This window comes from Taudactylus pleione, unplaced genomic scaffold (assembly GCF_031769625.1).
Source record: "Taudactylus pleione unplaced genomic scaffold, aTauple2 ptg001183l, whole genome shotgun sequence".
NCBI classification, from domain to species: Eukaryota; Metazoa; Chordata; class Amphibia; order Anura; family Myobatrachidae; genus Taudactylus; species Taudactylus pleione.
In genome coordinates, this window is record NW_028285584.1 from 963,928 (window position 1) to 987,221 (window position 23,294).

Here is a 23,294-nt window from a genome sequence, read left to right on the forward strand (position 1 = left end):
GCCACCAAAGTGACTACTTCCGGTGTCGCACAGCTGCAGCAATTATCTGTAGTTAGAGACAATTATAAATAAAATTCTGTTTGAATCTATTATTTATGTTGTGTCATAATCTGCTGGGATAGGGAAGCTGTGAGAGGTCTGGGGGCTTTTACCCAGGTTCCAAAGCAGGTTGACATCAACTCCAGGGAAGGTGCAGTAATATCTCTGTGAGGAGAACGTCTTTATTTTCTGGGCCTGTAATTTAGGAATGACTGGAAGGTTGGGTGGGTCTGTTATTTCCCTCCCCCTCTCTTTTATTCCAGTATTATTTTGTTATTGTACCTGTACTGTATAAACAAGCACCTGTGTCACTATTATTGTGCCCAATATTCATTATAGTCTTATGTAGAGTTGAACAAAAGTTATGTAAGAATTGCTCTTATGCTGCGGCCACTCCGACCATTTATCTTTGCCTGCATAGAAAGCACTGGCTCATGCAATAACAACCAGACACTGGTGGGATTAAAGTAGCTGCTATAAATATATTTCCCATGGTCTTTTAGAGCATGATTTTATTGTTTCTGGTTTACTACAACCCCCAGACGTGGAGAGAGCTTAGCGCAGGTCTCCTGGGGTGAGTGGAAGCCGGGCTCTCCCACATCTGTAGCTATAACACATAGACTGGCAATTACCACTCGTGTTCGGGTGCATTCAATCAAACCTTAAACACATTTACATTCTCTTGAAAGTGTCTCAAACTCTATTTTAATGGTGTAGCTTGAAAACATATATTTGGTCATTGGCTCCTCTTTGTTGAGGGAACCCTACATTTAGGAAATTTTGTAGTCTGCTTGACTTTGTGATCTGGCCCCACAGACATGTAATGTGATTAGGACAGTGATCGCCAACCTTAATTGAGGTGTGAGCTACTTTAGAAAAATGAAACCTCCTGAAGAACTACTAAAATTGTATAAAAAAAAAATCTGGCTAAAAACCGAACAATTGAAGGTCATTTAATGAAAATTAAAAAAAAATGTTTCATAGAAAAAAACAATGCATCTAATTATTACGGTGATATTGTTGTAGTTTGTAAAAAAAATTAATTACAGGCACATTGTGTTAATGTTAATTACTTGCTCCTTGGAGGTACGTGCAGTAGAGAAGTAAAAGATATAGGCAGGACTGCTGTGTGATTTTCTGGCAGGGCCGGGTGGGAGTCAATCTCTCTGCCATAGCGTAGACGGTGCTGGTGGAACCATGTTATGCGATTGCTGTAGAGGCTGCGGCAATCACCGGACGTGCTTCCCTGTGGCTCCACCCATGGCATCGACACCACGGGGGAGCACACAGCAGAGGTCACTTCCTCCTAGATGACTCGGCAGTTTTGCAGCTGGGGGAGCTACCAAAATGAAGACCGCGAGCTACCGGTTGGAGACCACTGGTTTAGGATACGTATTTAGAAGTTTAGAGATACTTTCCTGACATCACCACCACCACCACGTGCTGAGCCAGCTCTTCCTATTCTGTGAATGGGACCCAGATCGCATCGACACGGGTTACCCGTTCACACTGTATAGCGAGCCGGGCTGAACCCGTGTAAATATTGGCTGCTTTTGCATGTGGCCCACAAATGCTGGACAGCTTTATTGTTACACTGCAATTTAGTTTTTAATTTGGACACAACTCTCCCAAATCTAATAGTGCATACACACGGTCAGATGAACGATTTGAAAGATTTTACAAACGATTTTGAACGATTTCTGAGAGCATTAAACTGAATGGAATCGTCCAAATCTGACTGTAAACACATCAGATGTCAGATATCGTTATCTGATAAGCGGGAACGCGCATCGTTCATCTGACAAACATGTCAGATATGTCAGAATTTCCTTCAGATATGAACGATTTCTAAAATGGTTATTGTACAGATCTGAAGGAAAATGTGACCGTGTGTATGCACCATTACTGACTCTGCACATGTTACACCTGTCCCACCTGCAGTGCAGCATGGTGTTACCAAGGTGCACAGTCACTGGCTCTATCTTACTCTATTCCTAACAGGCCCAGTGTTAATAGACAAAACAGGTTAAACTGAGTTGAATATGAGTGTGAAAGATCTACATGGGGCCCTTTATATAGGAAATATCCACATAGGACCCCTTCAATTGGAAATATCTACATGGGCCCATTATCTACATAGGCCCATTATCTACACCTATATAGGAAATATATACATGGGTGCCCCTATATAGGAAATATATACATGGGGCCCTATACATAGGAAATATATACATGGGGCCCTATACATAGGAAATATCTGCAGGGGGCCCTATGACATAGGAAATATATGCATGGGGCCCTATGACATAGGAAATATCTGCATGGGGCCCTATACATAGGACATATCTGCATGGGGCCCTATGACATAGGAAATATCTGCATGGGGCCCTATACATAGGAAATATGTGCATGGGGCCCTATGACATAGGAAATATCTGCATGGGGCCCTATACATGGGAAATATCTGCATGGGGCCCTATGACATAGGAAATATCTGCATGGGGGCCTATACATAGGAAATATCTACATGGGTGCCCTTTAACCACTTGCCTGGTGTAGTGGCATAAAATGTGTCAGATTGCCCACAGGGGGTTGCTGGAATGTCATTTTCCCGCAGCTGGCCGGCTCCGCACACCTGGTTGGCCCCTTGTCGTCCTCTGGTCACTGCCGTCAGCCTCTTCCTCCCCGGCCATCTAGATCTCCATCCTCGGGCAGGAAGCCAGGAAATAAATGGTAAAAAGGGAAAGTTAGATGTTTATTAATCCAAAAATCAGGCTTTCTGCAGCACAACAGTTATTGTTGAACTACATCTCCCAGCTTTGTGTTCTAGTCAGTTACTAGGAGATGCAACAGCAGTCAGGTAACTTCAGTCTCATATGCCAGTCATGTGCTAATTACCAAATACCCCCTGATGTGTATTACTCACGCTCACTCCACAGCAATGTGACTGTGACTAGCTATAGAAATTGCCTCCATGTTTACCTCCATGCAATTTGAGTCACCCGTAATTTCTCTAAGTTGCGTATGCAGGCCCCAATGCGAGCGCAGTTCGCTAAAAGTCACTAGATCCATCACCCATAGCGATCGAGGCTTAACGTCCGAGTCTGAGTCAGGCCCTGAGTCCTCAAGGCACCCTGACGGTCCAGGTTTTAAGGATAACCATGCTTGAGTACAGGTGACTTAATTAACTATTCTCACACCTTCAACATTTACCTCACATATATTATCATATACAGTGCATCAGAAAAGTATTCACAGCTCTTCACTTTTTCCACATTTTGTTATGTTACAGCCTTAATCCAAGATGGAATAAATTAATTTTTGTCCTCAAAATTCTACACACAATACCCCATAATGACAACGTGTAAAAAGTTTTTTTGAGATTTTTGCAAATTGAATTAAAAAAAAAGTAAATCACATGTACATAAGTATTCACAGCCTTTGCTCAATACTCTGTTGATGCACCTTTGGCAGCAATTACAGCCTCAAGTCTTTTTGAATATGATGCCTCAAGCTTGGCACACTTATCTTTGGGCAGTTTTGCCCATTCCTCTTTGCAGCACCTCTCAAGCTCCATCAGGTTGGATGGGAAGCGTCGGTGCACAGCCATTTTCAGTTCTCTCCAGAGATATTCAATCGGATTCAAGTCTGGGCTCTGGCTGGCCATTCAAATACTTTCAGAGTTGTCCTGAAGCCATCCTTTGATATCTTGGCTGTGTGCTTAGGGTCGTTGTACTGCTGAAAGATGAACCGTCGCCCCAATCTGAGGTCAAGAGCGCTCTGGAGCAGGTTTTCATCCAGGATGTCTCTGTACATTTCTGCATTCATCTTCCCCTCTATCCCTGATTAGTCTCCCAGTTCCTGTTGCTGAAAAACATTCCCATAGCATGATGCTGCCACCACAATGCTTCACTGTAGGGATGGTATTGGCCTGGTAATGAGCGGTGCCTGGTTTCCTCCAAACATAACGCCTGGCATTCACACCAAAGAGTTCGGTCTTTGTCTCATCAGACCAGAGAATTTTGTTTCTCATGGCCTGAGAGTCCTTCAGGTGCATTTAGGCAAACTCCAGGCAGGCTGTCATGTGCTTTTTACTAAGGAGTGGTTTCCGTCTGGCCACTCTGCCATACAGGCCTGATTGGTGGATTGTTGCAGAGATGGTTGTCCTTCTGGAAGGTTCTCCTCTCTCCACAGAGGAATTCTGTAGCTCTGACAGAGTGACCATCGGGTTCTTGGTCACCTCCCTGACTAGGGCCCTTCTCCCCTGATCGCTTAGTTTAGATGGCCGGCCAATAGTGGTGGTTCCGAACTTCTTCCATTTACGGATGATGGAGGCCACTATGCTCATTGTGACCTTCAAAGCAGCAGATATTTTTCTGTACCCTTCCCTAGATTTGTGCCTCGAGACAATCCTGTCTCGGAGATCTACAGACAATTCCTTGCTCTTCATACTTGGTTTGTGCTCTGACATGCACTGTCAAGTGTGGGACCTTATATAGACAGGTGTATGCTTTTCAAAATCATGTCCAATCAACTGAATTTACACAAGTGGACTCCAATTAAGCTGTATGAGCATCTCAAGGATGATCAGTGGAAACAGGATGCACCTAAGCTCAATTTTGAGCTTCATGGCAAAGGCTGTGAATACTTATGTACATGTGATTTCTTAGTGTTTTTTTTTTTATTTGCAAAAATCTCCAAAAAATTTTTACACGTTGTCATTATGGGGTATTGAGTGTAGAATTTTGAGGACAAAAACTAATTTATTCCATTTTGGAATAAGGCTGTAACATAACAAAATGTGGAAAAAGTGAAGCGCTGTGAATACTTTCCGGATGCACTGTATGATCTACCCAGTGCTGCACAGTTTGCAATTAATGATAATAGTAATGACAGCCTGTACCTACAGGTGCATAACAGTGAATATGTTCTAAATGCCAAGACATGGCCAATGTGGTGCTCAGAATATGACAATGCATGTGACATGATTATTCAATTCTACCTGCCAATTCCTTAGATAAACCTCTGATCCACCTCCGGATCAGCCATCTACCGGTAGCTCAGCGACTTAAAGCTAGGGAGGGCACTTAAAGTTACAATCTAGTTTATGTTCTATTTCTTTCCATTTAGGATCACTTTCATGTTTTACTGTATGTACATTTATAGATTTTTTTTTGTGGCATGGGCGGGGGTTGTCATTTTTTTAAAGTTATTATGTTATTTTATTTGTTTAGATATTACAGTTGATTCATTTATTTATTGGTGAAAGAAGCTGGTTAGGGGCTATTTTTGAATTTTCCAGCTCTTGTTAGCGGTAGTAATTTATTTTCTGGGCATTTGTTTTCCTTGGCATGTGTACAGCAAATTGCAGCATTTACAATATATATTTTTTGCGTCATTCACCAGCAGAGATAGCGGTGTCACCAACCAGGGTGCATTGCCTAGGATGAGGCACCATCGCTGCCCAGTAGTGGCACCTGTGTTTGGCTTTCAGGGTGTCTGGAATGGCACCTTGCAGCCTAGCGAGCCAGCACAGAGTTACCATTCAGCTGGGTACACTCTGAGACGATGTGTACTGGAACTACATCGGCCGATGATCCCTCGTTCCATCCTCCTTTAACATGCATGGAGCCGCGCACGGGAGCGCGCACATTGTACATGCACACTGCAATATCTGTTGTTATGGCACATACACACGGTCAGATGTGTCAGATGAACGATTTGACCAACGATTTGAACTATGAACGATTTCTGGCTGCATTAAAATGAATGGAATCGTCCAAATCTGACTGCAAACACATCAGATGTCAGATATCGTTATCTGACCATCGGGAACGCGCATCGCTCATCATTCAGACATGTCAGATTTTCCTCCAGATAAGAATGATTGAACGATTTTTGAAATCGTTATCGTTCAGATCTGATGAAAAATCTGACTGTGTGTATGCACCATTATGGTTTGGCCAAATCGGACAAATTGTAACGTCATTGTCTCAATGTGTGCCCAGCTTTAGGAAGCTCCAGGTGGTTAGGTTCTTACTAGTGCTGGCAGTCCCGTCTCCTCGGCAAGGATGGTTACTCTGGTATGGCACTGATACCAAGTATGTAAACACCTGGGGAAGAATTCAAGTCAGCGATTTTATTGCGGTATGCCGATCCAGAACTGCACATCGCGCCCTCCAGCATCACAAGTTTTCCTCGCACCTGTTACAGGTGCAAGTGTAAAAGTGCGCCATTGGCCCTACCGTATATGGATGATATGTGCGCAGCCGCGATGCATTGTATTGAATTCCCCAAAATATGGGTAATAATCACAGAAACAATGGCCCTTGGAATGATTGCAGTACTGAATTAAATAAAAAGGGAGGTGGGATGTGGCCAGCCCCACACAAATCAGCTGCTGGACTCCAGCAATGTGAGTCGATGTTGGGGTAACTTATTAAAAAATAACATAAAAAAAGGTTAATCCGAGGATGCTGCGATATAGCAAGGGCACATAGAGAAGATGAAGAGCAGAATACTTAGATGTCACTAATAAGTCACAGGCCACAGCCACACATACCAACATCCACAGACTATTCCCCTGCCTGGAATAACCCAGGAAGAATAAGTGGCATATAATATGAGATATGGTAAGAACTTACCCTTGTTATCTCTATTTCTACGAAGTCCATAGGGTTCCACAGGATACCTTGGGGTATAGGTGATGACGTCAGTCTTCAGGCACCACAGAGTTAAAGTTTTCAGCCTCCCAGGATGCATCTGGGTCCCTCTCCTATACCCCGCCCCCGGGCCAAGGCATCTCAGTTACGTCACAAGCCATAGGCCGGAGGAGGAGAAGAAAGAGAGAGAAGAAAAAAAATCTGGACACTCACAAGAATCACATTCTCACCATAGGGAGACGGAAAAACCGGTGACCAGAATAAAGCCCATCTGCAGTACAGGTGCGACAGGGCGGGAGTCCTGTGGAACCCTATGGACTTCGTAGAAATAGAGATAACAAGGGTAAGTTCTTACCATATCTCATATTTTCTACTTCAGGGTCCATAGGGTATCCACAGGATACCTTGGGGATGTCCCAAAGCAGTATCCTTTAAGGGTGGGGACGCTCCTGTGCTGAGAGGAGAATCCGCCGCCCGAAGGAAGCATCCTGAGAGGCAAAGGTGTCAAAAGCGGAATACCTCACAAAGGTATGGACAGAAGACTACGTAGCAGCCTTGCAGATCTGAACTGCAGAGGCACCACGTCTAGCTGCCCACGAAGGACCCGCAGACCTAGTGGAATGAGCCCTCACCAAGGAGGGAACTGGAAGACCTTCATGAAAATAAGCTTCTGAAATTGCCATACGAATCCAGCCTGCCAAAGTCTACTTTGAAGCAGGCCAACCCTTTTTACGGAAGCCATAGAGGACAAACAAGGCGTCCGACTTCCTAAAAGAAGAAGTGCGGTCAACATAAATTCTCAATGCCCGCACAACATCCCAAGTGGTGTCACCCACTGAAAGTCCAGGTGAATTGAAAGCCGGCACAACAATTTCTTCATTGATGTGAAAACTGGATACCACTTCGGGAAGGAATCCCAGACGAGTGCGAAGCACCGCCCTATTCCTATGAAAAATCAGAAAAAGGGGGTCTACAAGAGAGAACCCCTAAATCCGAAACCCTTCTGGCCGAGGCAATGGCCAGAAGGTATATGGTTTTAGCTGTAAGCCATTTAAAGTCCACTGAGTCCAGTGGTTCAAACGGCGGTCCCTGGAGAACTCTCAGGACCACAGCCCAATTCCAAGGCGCCACCGAACAAAAGGTGGCTGAATGCGAAGAACACCTCGCATAAAGGCGGGCACATCAGAGAGCGCAGCAATCCTACGATGAAACCAGACTGACAGGGCAGACACCTGCACTTTCAGAGAAGCCAGGCGAAGCCCATGATCCAGTCCAGCCTGTAGGAAAGCCAACACCCTAGACAGGCGGAACTCCTTAAGGGAATACCCTCTAGGTCTACACCACTGGAAGAAAGTATGCCACACACGATGGTAGATTCTTGCAGAGGAAGGTTTACGAGCTCTTAGTATGGTTTGCACCACGGAGCCAGAAAAACCCTCTGGACCTTAACATGACCGTTTCAACGGCCACACCGAGTCAGGTCCGGGTGAAGACAAGGACCCTGTGACAGCAGATTCGGTCGTAATTCGTAACCTCAGAGGCGCATCTACTGACAGACTCTGGAGGTCAGAGAACCAGTGCCGTCTGGGCCACTCGGGAGCTATCAACAGTAGCGTACCTCCTTCTTGATTTGAATTTCCGTATTACCCGCGGAAGAAGGGCAAACGGAGGGAAAAGGTAGGCAAACTAGAACGTCTACTGGACGGACAGGGCATACACCAGAGACGCCTTTTCGGCTCTTGTTCGAGACCCGTACACCGGCAACTTATTGTTGTGCCGGGACGCCATGAGGTCTATCTCTGGAAGACCCCACTTGTCCACCAGACTCCGAAAGACGTCCTGGTGTAAAGACCACTCTCCCGGATGCACGTCCTGCCTGCTGAGAAAATCTGCTTCCCAGTTGAGGACTCCCGGGATGAACACTGCTGATAATGCTGGGAGATTGCGCTCCACCCAGACCAGAATACGGAACACTTCTGCGAGTGCTGCCCGACTTTGGGTTCCTACTTGCTGGTTTAAATAGGCCACCGTGGTGGCGTTGTCCGACAGGACCTGCACAGGGTGACCATGGAGAACCGGCTGTGCCAGCTGGAGAGCTCTTGACACCGCATGGAGCTCCAAAATGTTTATTGGAAGCTCCGCTACCGCTAGAGTCCATCTGCCCTGAAACAAGTGTGGACCCGTGACAGCTCCCCAGCCCCGGAGACTGGCATCCATTGTTAACAGGACCCAGTTCGCAACCCAGAACGGGCGACCCTTGTTGAGGTGGGTCGTCTGCAAACACCAGGTTAGAGACAGGCGAACGTCCGGAGTGAGCCCCATCGTCTGGAACTTGAGACACTGAGGCAATCCATTCCATCTGGACCGGATCAATAGCAGCAGAGGTTTGGGCGTACTCCACCATGTCGAATACCAACACCATTGAGCCCAATAACTTCATTGCCGAGTGTATCGACACTCGACGACACTGCAGACAACTGCGCACCCTCAACTACAAAGCAAGGATCTTTTCCTCCGTCACAAAGATCCACTGCTGCCTGGAGTCCAATAAGGCCCCGAGGTGCAGGATCCTCTGAGATGGGGTGAGAGTGGACCTCTGCCAGTTTGTCAACCAGCCATGACGTTGCAGTACCGCAATCGTCAGATCCAGATGGTGTAAAAAAAAAAAAAGCTCTGGAGACCCCGCTATCAACAGGAGGTCGTCCAGATAAGGCAACAGTCGGACTCCCTGCGTCCGCAGGAGAGCCGCCATGACCGCTATGACCTTGGTGAATACCCGTGGAGCAGTCAGCAGGCCAAAAGGCAGTGCCCGGAACTAGAAATGTTCGTTGCAGTTTGCCAATCTGAGGAACTGCTGATGGCGCAAAAGAATAGAGACATGCAGGCAAGCGTCCTGGATGTCCAATGACACCATGTAGTCCCCAGGTTCCAGTGCCAGAATAATGGACCGCAGGGTCTCCATCCGAAACAGAGGCACCCTCAAGGACTTGTTGAGGGCCTTTAGGTTTAGTATTGAACGGTAAGACCCATTGGGTTTCTGCACCAAAAATAGAATGGAATAGAAACCCAGGCCCCTCTGGGAAATTGGAACATGCACTGAAACTCCGGCCTGGAGCATAATGTGCAAAACCTTCCGCAGTTCCGAGGCTTTGCTCCGGTCTAGCGGAAGGCCTGTCCCGAAAGGAGAGGGCATACCCGTGAGAGACCACCTCCTGAACCCAAATGTCTGTCGTAGTCCTCGACCAGCAGTGGGCGAACTGAAGCAGGTGCCCCCCACTTTGGGGTCCCCCAAAAGGAGGCCTGGACCGTCAGGCCACAGGTTTGTTATCTGACCTAGGAGCCGGACGTCTGGTACTCCAGACGTCCGGGCTTGGACAATTTCTTGGTCCCAGCCTGCCGTGGAAAGTACTGTACTTTAGGCCTACCTTGGGCCCTGTGAGTCCGAAAGGACGACCCACCAGCAATAGAAGGCATCGTAGCAGACGGAAGACATGCAGATTTTGCTGCTGCCAACGTAACTACAATTTTGTCCAGATCTGGACCAAATAGTACCTGTCCAGACCTTCTAATCCCTTTTTGGAATCCGCGTCCGCTTTCCAAGAACGCAACCATAAGGTGCGACGAGCAGCCACAGCTGCAGAGGAGATCCTAGAGGTGAGCATACAAATATCTAAGGCCGCTTCATTAATGTAAGTGGCCGAGTCTCGGAGATTGCCCACCAACTCGGTCTGTTCAGCCGAACAGTCAGAGTCCAAAGACGCCTCCAAATTATCCGCCCAGCGCTCCATAGCTCTGGCTACCCAACACACGGCCAGAGCCGGTCTGGATGCTTCCCTGCAAGGGAATAAATGGATTTGAGGCAGATCTCCACCTTGCGGTCAGTGACATCCTTCAAGGATGACATCGAAGGCATAGGCAACGTGGCACTTTTGACTAGGCGTGTGACATGTGAATCCACTTGCGTAGGGAATCCCACTTAGAAAAATAATTGACCGCAAACGGATAAGCCACGGCTAAGCGCCTCTGGGGCTGAAACCGTTTACCTGGATTTTTCCACGCCTCCTCTAAATGATCCACTAATTGATCAGAAAGAGGGAACACCGTAGCCTCACCCTTAATATCCTTAAAAAGGCATATATGAATGTGGCCACTGAAGGATCAATATCCTCAATAACTAAAGCCGAGCGGACCGCTCGAATAAGACCAGGGATATACACCTTGGACTTAGCATCCGGCTCTTTGGTACGGAGAGGTTCTTGGTCAGATAGATCCAGAATCTCCCCATCATCTGGCGTCTCATCGTCATCCCCATAAGGAGCAGATAAAGACGCCACCGGCCGTTATGAGGCCGCAACACAGACTCCCCCTGTAAAACATCGGACAAATGCTGAACCGATGTAGTTAGAGTATTAACCCACGCATGCTCCGGAGAAACCTGGGAAGGGACAGGGAGACTGTGGGGTACCATCAATTGTCTCGGGAACTCCCGCATGGGTGACGACACCACTGACTGCTGGGACAAACCCGTCTGGGTAAACGCAGGTGGCGGAGCTAGCTGGCCCGCAAGGGTTGTAAGCGCCTTAGCGAAACAAGCCCAGGGAGGTTCCTGTACCGGGACCGTGACCATAATCGGCTGTGACAGTGCCAGGCACTGGGGACATAACCCCTCCGCGTTACCCTCCCCCTCCGCTATTGGTACCTTACATTTAGTACACATGAGCTGGAGAGGAAAGTCAGTCTCAGACATGATGGTAAGTATGTGACACTCACACCTATACTTGGTATAGTGTGAATAACACCCTGCACACCGCGCACCGCAAGGGCTTTGAGCAGAGCAAGATCAGGGACAGTAGAAAGTGAAAGTACAGACAGCAGGCTAGCAGTTAGTCACATACAATGCAGAAGAAACAAATCCCTGCACTATTAGCGCTGGTTCTCAACTACTCAGACCCTCCGGCTGGTAGGACTCAGCGCTGCATACACTGACCTGTGACAAACAGAGGAGAGGTATGCTGGGGGACCCAGACCGCAATGCCACAGCTCACAGGCTTCCAGCAGCGTTCACCATGCTTCAAAGATGGCCACCGAGGAGCAGAGGATGAAGGAGGCCGGCCTGGGGGAGGAGCGCTGACACACTATGGCCAATCAGACAGAGCAGAGAGGCTGTGTGCAGCAGGGGAGGCGCCAGCTGTGAGACAGGGAAAGCGCGCTCCCCTGGCATGCATTTAACCCCTGGGACGCCGCAGTGCATGCCGCTCAGCAGCGGCCCGCTGTCCCAGGGGGTAGTGGAAGCGCAGGTTGGTCGCCTGGCTCCACGCTGCAGCCAGTCCCCAGGGAGCCCCCTGCCTGGGGACTCAGGACCATGTGACCAGCGGGGACCCACAGCGGGACCCCGCTGCTTACCTGATATCCCCTGGGATCCGGCCATGGTCCAAGACATCTGGGGGCACCGCTAGCCGTGACCCCAGATGTCTACCAGCATCCCCGGATCAGTACCGGCGTTCGGGTACCGGCGGGGTGTAAGGGAGACGGCATGGACGTCAGTACTAACTGTCCATGCTGTACTCCCAGATGTGCAGCCAGCGCTGCCTCTAAAAGAAACTTCAGGGGCTCTTCACAGCCCCCTCTGCACAGTGCCTCCGACTCCGGACAGGGACCGACGAAACTGAGATGCCTTGGCCCGGGGGCGGGGTATAGGAGAGGGACCCAGATGCATCCTGGGAGGCTGAAAACTTTAACTCTGTGGTGCCTGAAGACTGACGTCATCACCTATACCCCAAGGTATCCTGTGGATACCCTATGGACCCTGAAGTAGAAAAGACTATGTATAGAGATGGGAGGGATCCTTGCTGATTGGTCTCCATGTTTCCTGCACTCGGATGGATCTGATAAATTAATTGCTCTGCACATTTCTGGCAAATCTGGAACGATTTGCAAATTGCTGAATTTCTTCTACATCACTTTGTCCATCCCTAGCTGTGAGTCTCCAGCCGCCGTGGATCTTACAGTTGAACTAGGGCCCACCAGGCCACGGCTGCCGGAAAGGCACAACATAGTCGTCCTAGCGGGTCTCGCTACCCAGCTGCACGTACAAACTGTTCTTGGTGCTTGGGACATGGGGGCATAATCTGGCTTATCTAAAATCAGTTTTTATAGAAAATGTGATTAAAAACACATTTAATCAATAGCGACTTCAAAAGGCCTAATTCCGATATGGTTACTTATGCATGTAATAGAGTTTATAAAGAATACATTTGCCATAAGGGGTGGGGTACAGCTTAATTGCGGAGCACTGTACAAGTGATGGGAGTGGTGGACGCATAAAGGTGCCTAGGGAAGCGAAAATTACATCTGGGTGGGGCTACAAAAGCGACTTCTAACATTCCTATGAAGATATAAAGTATTTGTGTTGTATCCAATATGAATCAATGGAGACCCTCGTCCCGCTGGTGCACTTCTCATACTGCGCGCTGTTCCCACCTACAACGCACACAACATCACGTTAGTTCTACAGGTACAAGCTGTGATTAGAGTACAAATAACTCCCCTATCTTGTTTTCAATTAATAATGCCTAATAGCTAAAATTATTATTATTATTATAATTAGTTATCAACACATTTGATTGTTAATTTGACCTCTTATAAAATTCATATTGCCCCCACCCCGCATAATATTACACTTGTAAGGGATGTATGTGGTTGCCTTGGGCATCTGCCACCAGCAAGGGGTTCTCTGCACCCAAGGGAAAATGTAAGCCTGCCCCCTCCTCCCCCAAATACCCACCACCCAGCTCCTCACACACGTCAATTTTGTATGATAAAAATGAGAACTCTTGCCTGATCCTGGCTCAGGGTTGCCTACCCTCCCGATTTGGGCGGGAACCTCCCGATAATCGGGTGCAGCTCCCGCCCCCCGAAAAGGCAGGCAAGCCTCCCGGCAGCCGGCGATCCCCCCGACATCCCTCCGCAATTTACTCTTAACCCCCACTGCGAGGGAAGCCAGTGATGTGATTCACGTCATTTTGGCCCCGTCCCCAAAATGACGTGATCGCGTGACCCCACCCACGTCACACCTACAAACGTCAGGCACCCGTCCGGACACGCCCCCTTTTTCAGCCACGCCCCCCGCTGCCCTGCCGATCTGGCTACTCCCTCCCGGAAGGAGCAGCCAGAAAGTCGGCAACTATGTCCTGGCTGGCGAGTCTGCAGTCCAGCTACCCGGAGGTCTAGGGCAAAATGCTGCCCAGACTCCACTGTAATGTTCAACTCCCCTATGATATTGGCAGGCAGCAGCAGGAAGAGACTAACCACATTGCTGGTCAGTCGGGGCCGTTCTGCGCATACGTGACCCGATATTGCCGGGTCACACAGGTGTACTATAGTGGAAGCTCGGTCAGTGGCTTTCAGGGCCAGATTCAATGAAAAATATAAAGAAAATAATGCATTTGTAAAAAAAACAACAAACAAAAGCAAAACATATATACACACCTACACACATACTGTATATATAACAAGAGATATGGTAAGAACTTACCTTTGTTATCTCTGTTTCTACGAAGTCCATAGGGTCCACAGGGTTGACCTTGGGGTATAGGTTGGGAGCCAAATCCGGGCACCACGCAGTTAAAGCTTTTAGCTCCCAGGATGCACTGGGTCCACTCTCCCTATAACCCCACCCCCAAGCCAGAGGCACCTCAGTTTGTAAGTAGCCAAAGGCCGGAGGAGGAGAGAAAAAGAGAGAGAAAACTGGAACACTCAATAACCATACTCACCGAAATGGGAGACGGAAAACCGGTGACCAGCCACACAGCCCATATGAAGCCAGGTGCGTCAGGGCGGGCGCCCTGTGGACCCTATGGACTTCGTAGAAACAGAGATAACAAAGGTAAGTTCTTACCATATCTCTTGTTTTCTACTTCAGGGTCCATAGGGGGTCCACAGGGTTGACCTTGGGGATGTCCCAAAGCAGTTCAACCAAGGGTGGGGACGCTCCTGTGCTGAGAGGAGAATCTGTCGCCAAAAAGGAAGCATCCTGAGAGGCAAAGGAAACCAATGCCTAGAACCTTAAAAAGGTGTGGACAGAAGACCACGTGGCCACCTAGTAAGGCAAAACAGCCGAGGCGCCACAGCGAGCCGCACACGAGGGTCACATGGCCCGAGAAAAAACAAGCATCAACAACAGGAAGGCCTACCCATGGGTAGGCCCCTGAGGAAGACCTACGAGGCCATCCAAGTCAACATTTGGTTATAGGCCGGCCATCCTTTCCTGTGAAAACCAGAAATCTCAGACCACCAATAAGGAGTCCGATTTCGTAAGGAACCTGAACGGATCACATAAATCCAAAGAGGCCAGACCACAGTCAATGAGGCCACACCAGCCGAGAGGACTGGGGACAGAATGGCCGTACCATAAGTTCCAGAATAATATGGAACCTGAAAACCACTAAGAAGAAACACAGGGCGAGAGCAACTCCCACCCTGACATGATGCCCTCCAGAAGAGGGAGCCACATGAGAACGCTCCCAATTCAGACACTCTCCTGGTTGATATAAACACCCTGAGAGAAAGAGAGAGCCTAAGCAATAGACCATGTAATGGCTATCACAACCAGCGGTTCCATTGACTGTCCCGGGAGGTAACGAAGAACCACTACTTACTCCCAAGGAGTCCCTAGGGAGGACAAATGGAGGCATAATCAAGAAAACACTCCAAAGGATGAACTGGATACCAGAGTGAAGCAATTCCATATCTTAACCATACTGACAGTGTAGAGATCCGCACTGTCAGGAAGACCAGGCCAAGTGTGAAACCCAAGCCAGCCGGAAGGAATGCCAGAATATCTGGAAATCCTGGACACCGGAGGATTGTATCGACAGGTACAATACCATAAGATTTATGGCTGCCACAGTTTGTGGTAGGTCCCAGCAAAAGCTGATCCATGTGCTCTAATCATTCCAACGATGACAAAGCCAGGGAAGCCGTAAGACCACTGTAAGGACACAGTCAAAGACAAACGACCCAGGTCCAAGGCAAAACCAAGGACCCTGAGACAACAGGTCCGGGCAGTGAAGCATCAGGGATGGAGTATCGATGTAGAGACTCCGAAGATCCAAGTACCCCTGACATCTGGGGCAATCAGGAGCCACCAGCAGGAAAGCATCTCCGTCTCGATTGAAAACACTTCCAAAGACCTCGAGGAAGAAGGGAGACCGGAGAACACAGGTACACAAAGTGGAAGGACCACTTCACCGACAAAGAGTCGCTGAAGTTTGCTTCAGAATCCCCAGAGCTGAACTGTAACACCATAGTGTGATAAAGTCAGAAGGCCATGAGGGTCACCTCAGGGGGGCCCCCCCTGCTCACCAGGAGATGAAACCTCTCTTGGGGAAGAGACTAGTCCCCGGGATGCACGTCGTGACGGCTGAGGACTCCCGCTTCCCAATGGAGAGCTCCTGAAATGAACGCTGCCGAGATGGTCGGGAGGAGACCCTCGGACTATGTCCGAATATGTGACATACCTGTCATTGCCACCCAACGAACAGTGTTGCTAAAAAGGAAGCCAGTGTCCTGACCCTGTCGGACTGAACCTTTTCAGGTTCACCGGGAAACAAGAGTTATGCCAGAGTAAGTTAATTGACAGGGTGGAATCGACAGACGTCCAACTGCACTGAAAAGGATTCGGTCCAGACACTGTCCCTAGCAAAGAAAACCCTGGACGAGATGGCCATAGCCACCCGGACAGGGACCGACTTGCCTCCGGAGAGAGCATCATCGTTTGAACAGTTATCCGACAGAAAAAACTAATTCCATCTGGAGATGAGCCAATTATGGAAAGGCCTGGAATGGAACTGAGCCCATTCCACCATGCATCCCAGAGTGTAAAGACATCTGTCGACTGCGCAGACAACCATGTACTCCTAATGGAAGAGAGGAGATTCCGTCTTACGCCAGAAGAATTCTCCGATTCTGAGAATCCAGCAGGGATCCTAGATGAAGAATACCCAGAGAGGGATGCAGGGAGGACTTTTTCCCCGTTGATTAAACGTCTGCACCCTGAAGAAGCCACAGTCATCCTGACCTGGCCGTAAAGTACCCCGGTGATCCCGCTAAGAGCAGGAGGCCGTCCAGGTACAGGAGCATTGGGATATACTGAACAGAAGAACTGTCAGAAAATCCAAAACGCTGGTAAACCCCTGTGGGGCTGAGGACAGTCCCAACAGGCAGAGCCCGAAAAATTGTAAGTGTTGCTGTGATACAGCAAACCTCAGCCCATGCTGAGGAAAGGTCTCTGTAAGTACCCGTAGGCACGCGTCCTGTATATCCAGTGATACCCTAAAGTCCCCAGGTTCCAAACATCGTATGATGGAGCATAGGGATTTCCTCCTGAGCCCAGGTAGCTTTAGGAACTGGTTCAGGGAATTGAGACAGAGAACAGGCCAAAGAGGACCATTCAGCCACCGCACCAGAAAGAAAACAGAACAACCAGTCCCTCACTGAGATAGTGGGGATGGCCCAATTAGCTCCGCTTACCGCAACAACTGCATAGCTTTCTGGATCTGTAAGGCCCTTGTAAAGAGGGCGTACCCTCCTACCCACGTAGCCGCGGCAACTTGACACTAATACCGGGCGAACTGAGAAAATCGGTATCTCCCAGTTGTAGGCCTGTCCTGTCAGACTGAAGAGATATCCGTAGGTTCAGAAGCAGGATCGGCTGGCAGTCCAGGCCTGCTCGGTACTGGATATGTCGGCCCTTGTAGATGCCGACAGTCTACGAAGAAACAGACCTTTAGGCTGACCCAGAGGACAAAAAAGACTTAACAGACTTAGTCTGAGGCCTTGTAGTGTGCATAGCTGAAAGCGGTAAACTTGTCGTTAGTAATACTGCCAATGTTACTACAATCTTGTCAAGGTCAGGACCAAACAATATCAACCCTAAAGATGGTATCTGCACCTCTGCATTCCCAGAGCGCAGCCATAGGGTATTACGGAGGATACAGTCGCAGCCGGAACTCTGAAAGTTAGGAGACTGGTATCCAATATAGGCATGTCCACCTATGACAACTGCATATATTACATGAGTGACCAAATACATTTGAACCCCCGACGTGTTGGAGGGGAAAAAACGTTACAAATGCATCAACCCAATATGCAATAGTATTAACCAACCATGCTATAGCCATGGTAGGATGGGTAACAACTCCTGAAAGCAAGTATACTGATTTCAGGCAGTTACCACCTACGGATCCGAAGAATCCGACCACGCAGGAATGGGAGGCGTAGTAACGTCTGTAATCAGACGAGTAACACGCCCATCCCCCCCAGGAGGGGCTCGTGATGACCCTCAGGGAATTTGGGACAGGAGGCCAAACACTGTTGTAACACCTCCTATCTGGCAACAGCCAGAGTCCCGCTATGCGATCCACCCGCTAGTCAGCAACAGGTAACCCGAAGGCACGCAATACTGAGGGTGTATGATACAGGTGCAGGTCAACATTCACTCTAACCAGAATGGACCTGCTACCAGCCCTAAAGCAGGGATAATAATACCTGAAATAGGCTTCCCCCCGTGTAAGAGGGAAAGAGCCCCGAACAGTACCCAGTTCACGGCAGAGCCAACTGGGAAGTAACCACAGGGCGTCAACCACGCCAATTAGCGTTTCGTAGAAAACGACATCCACCCAGGGTGGCTGTTGTGGTAATCCCTGCAAGGGGAATGACAGACTATTGTGGCACCAGGGGGAATTCATATACTGCGAAAAACCCCTGCAGGGAGCGGTAGTCTGTGTCACAGGGGAAGAGTGCAAGAAGCTGCGAGATACCCTGAGATGAAAAGGGCAGTATGGTGAAGTAACCCCAAGTGAGGTACAACAATGGGGCCCGCCCGGCGATCCGCAATTGAGAGGATCCCGAGAAAACAAACCGCCCAAGGGGGTCGTGAAAGAGGCCGGCACCAGATGACGCCACATACAGAACCCTTTATGAGTCAAATCCTCCGCAGTAACACCTGCAGCACATGACTTGCAGGATAGTAAAAATGGGTGCAGTATAACGCTCTATCTCCTGGTCAGACATATCTGACCAATCTTGGCGGAAATATTAAGCAGCACTATACTGGTCCTGACTGATGCCAAAAATTAGCTGCAGGGACCCATTTTCAGCGTATGCAACACACAGTTCCATCTAAAATATGGCAACGTGCAGCACGCAACAGTATGTGACAAACCACACAAATATTAACAAGTATATAAATGTGAGGTCTCAGAACCACCCTAAGTACAGCTGTATTAGGGCAGATAAAGAAAAGGGATAGATATACACTGACAGGTGAGAGAATAAAGTACAGTCAGCACTAGCATAAGTCACATACAATGCAGATATATACATATATACATAAACATGTCATATAATATACTGCACTATTACACTGCATTCAACTGCCCAGATTCAGTGTCTGGGAAGGCTACAGCGCTGTGTACACTGACCTGATGGTGAGGTACGCAGGGGGACTGGACTCACTGCCATCCTGAGAGATTTCTGCTGCACCACAGAGATAAAATGGCCGCTGGAGACCTCAGAGGAAGCGTGGCCCGCGGAGGAAGCAGCTCAGCGACGCCAGACTATGGATACTGAAAGGCGCGCTGAGCTGAGGGGAGGAGCCGCTGTAACAGGGAAGGCTGCCTCCCCTGGCCGGCTATTAACCCCCGGGACGCCGGCTCCCTGCACCGATCGTTAAGTCCCTGGTGGTCTAGTGGACACACGGGGTATGGGGGGCCCGCCGCCACTGCCGGCGCCTCCGGTCTGTCCCCTGAGACCGGAGGCACAGGACTGCATTTTGAAATGCGCGGATCACCGCAAGCGGTGATCCGCGACCTTACCTGCTCCCCGTGGATCCGGCAGCAGTCCTGGGCGCCCGCAGAGTCCGGCTAGTACAGACTCTGGGGTCCCGCTGAGATCCCCAGATCTGTACTGGCGTCTCAGCGCCAGCGGGGTGACGGAGCGGCAGCTTAGACGTCCTATGGACAGTCCGACGCTGCCGCTCTGAAGAGTCCAAAGTCCATGAAAAAACTTTGTACCTAAAAAAATAAGCTTAGGGGCTGCTAATCAGCTCCCCCTGCGCTAACGGTGACCCGACTCCAGCCGGGCACCAACTTAAACTGAGGTGCCTCTGGCTTGGGGGTGGGGTTATAGGGAGAGTGGACCCAGTGCATCCTGGGAGCTAAAAGCTTTAACTGCGTGGTGCCCGGATTTGGTTCCCAACCTATACCCCAAGGTCAACCCTGTGGACCCCCTATGGACCCTGAAGTAGAAATGTAACTTTTTTTTAAAGGATAATATGCTTTATCTCACTAATAAAGAACTGCTTTACCACTTTCTCTATCTGGCACCCCCTCTTTTTGGACGCACGCACCTTTGGTGCACATGGGGTCTTGATTTCAAGGGAACATTTGTTGGGGGGTATGATGTCACACTATGAACCTCATTCAGAGTCGGTCGTTGCGGCTGCACGGTAGTAAGGGAAAAGGGGCCGGATATGCAAATGATGCACTCGCCAGTTGCGTCGTTAAGATCGGATCGTTAGCTGGCCGACCAAGGGGAGGATGCGGCCGTAAGACAAAAAATACGCCCCCTTCTCGTAAGCATTACACGTCATCTCCGGGCATATAAGGATTAATCGAGACCATCGGGAACCATCGGAACTGGTCGTAGACATTAAGGTTGACCATACCCTCTCTTAAGCTCTACGATCAAGTCAGTGTAAAAACCTCCCATGTCACGTGTGCTATGACACTACTTTGTTAATTATGCACTCCCATAAAACGTCGTTTGCATAGTCAGGCACGCCTGCGTTCAGATCTCCACTCCCCCGTTCACAAGCACCTTCCCCTGTTACCACCCACAAACGCCTCATCCTGTCACTCAAACTAACGACCTGGCCAAGTTCAAGGAGAGAGATATTTCTGATCGTAACAGCTAGTTTGCGCACACGCATTGTGAATTTTACGCATGCGCAGTTTAGAGAACATCGATGGCGTACGACCGTGCGGCTTCAACGACCGACTCTGAATGAGGTCCTATGTCCACACATGTTTACTCAGTCTCAACCATGTCGACATTCTATATGTCGATATAATGACTACATACCCAATATACCCCAATAGAACATTACTGCACAAACCCACAATGTTAATACCCCCCCCACACACACACAATTACAACACAACCTATCCACAGATAATATTAATACAGCACAAGATAAAAGTAAAGAACACCCCAACCCATACTTGTCTACTTTTGAAAAAGCATTTCAGGGAGAAAGCAGCACCTGTGAGCGCGGCGGTAAAGTGGGCGTGTCCTGCTACATCCGAGACGTGTGTCATACACCTGACTTACATCCACATGTAAATGAGCCCCAAAGCAGTTAGTTAAGGTGCGTATCCACTAGCCGATAGTGGAACAATGGTACGATTACAACATTGTAATCATACAGTCGTTCCTCTTCCCCTGCAGTGCCTACACTGACCGATATGCCATTCAGTGTAGACACCCTCCCTCATCCTTGAACATGGTGATTCTGTCATTATCGGCAGATTGAACAGCATGTTCAGGCGATGATTGATGTAGGAAATGACCAGCGGGAGCGCGCATCGCTGGTCGTTTCCGACATTTTCATGCCCGATTTGTGCACCATTAATGAGCGATTGAACGATAACGATATCGTTCAATCGCTCATTTTAATTGGCAAATGGATACCCGCCTTAAGATCTACTTGGTGATGAAAACACACGGATTCTTCTCAGAAAATGCCTGTAGCCATAGGGATCATTGTGCCTTATACCCAATGCAGGGAAATGATACTAATGATCCCATTGAATGTACATATCTCTGTGTTTTTTTATATAACAACTTCATAATGGGGGTAAGGTGCCCTCAGGGATATTGCTGGAGTCTTCAGGGAGACAAGGAGATTGCTGCTATATCAGGGAGTCAGGGAGATTGCTGCTATATCAGGGAGACAGGGAGATTGCAGCTATATCAGGGAGACAGGGAGATTGCTGCTATATCAGGGAGACAGGGAGATTGCTGCTATATCAGGGAAGTCTGCCTGACAATCAGGGAGAGTTGGTAAGTATGCCCCAATCCCCAGATATCATTGAGAATTGCCCCTCCTCCACAGATCCTTACCTCTGCTTGTAGGAAGCTCTTGTCTCTGTGTGGTCTCCTCCCAACACTCACTTCACCCCAAGGAGCTGCAGGCAGGGGAAGGACAGGAAGGTGGCACATGTTAGGAGCAGAGAAGTAGGAGGGGGCAGGGACTCATGGAGGACAGCTAGCACTGCAGTACACCAGTGGTGTCTGGTCCCAGGGGAGGTAGCAGCAGCCACCATGCAGAGAGCAAAGGCTGGAACAGCTTATAAGTTCTGTGGCTGAGGCCAGGATTTAGTACAATAAGGATTTCTCTTTCACAGACATCTTTTATTATTGTGCTAGGCAGCCTCAATTCTGCCCCTCAGGTGTCGGCACCCTAGGCAGCTGCTATAAATCTGCCTGATGGCAGCACCGGCCCTGGCTGCCACAACTGCCAATGTTAAAACGTGCAGCTGCCTCTTCTATAAATGTCCTGATGGGTGAAGGTGACAACGTGACATTGGACAGTGGCCTCTGAGAGGTAACATACAAGTGCTCCTGTGTGAAGTGGAATTCAGGCATATAGTAAAGCCAGTGCTGGTGCTGAGGTAAATGGAAGCTTGTTACACATGGTGCAGTCTAAACGCACATTGGTGTATTGTACAATCAGCACTTGCTTATGCTCCCAGAATGCCCGGGAGTCTCCCAAATTTTTAGAGTCCCCATTGACTCCCTGAAGAGCAGGTGTCCCTCCCACTTCCTAGTAAAATGGGTGTGGTATCAGTATTTGCATCCCCACGACTCCGCCCTCTGCAATTTGCACTGAGGCAATTATAACGCGATTCATCCCTCCACGCCCCCCATAGCGGCCACCTGCATTTCCTGCAACACATTGTTATTGCTGGTTTTTATTATATTGCCTTCAATAAATGGTTGGTGCTTTCTTTCCCAAAATATGCTGCTATTTCATCAACTCTACAACCAATACGTTTTCCACAGAAACAGATGACGTTGTATAATCGCTGCTTGCGGCAGCCTTTGTAGTTGCGCAAGCTGTTAGCTGCAGGAGGTAAAAGGCTGGGGCTTGTGAATGAATTTTCATTTGATGTCCCCTCAGGCTCAGAGGTGTTGCCCTCAGAATTATGTGAGTGCTGTAATACCGGAGGGTGCGCTACAGTTGCAGAACTGCAATTGTGCTTTGCATTGGAAAGGGCGGATATTACTGTACTGCTCAGAGCACACTAAGGACCTGATTCAAAGCCGCTCGCAAGCGCCCTGATGGTATGACGCTTTCTAAGGCGTGCATAATTAACAGGCAGCATCATAGTACACGTCACATGCCTGTTTTTTACTCTGAAGTCCTCGCAGTGCTTGCGGTAAGGTAAGGCAACCACAAGCGCTGCGATCGCTTCCGATGGTCCTCGATGTACCAATGCTAGTGGGCGTCTCAACATACGCTAACAGATG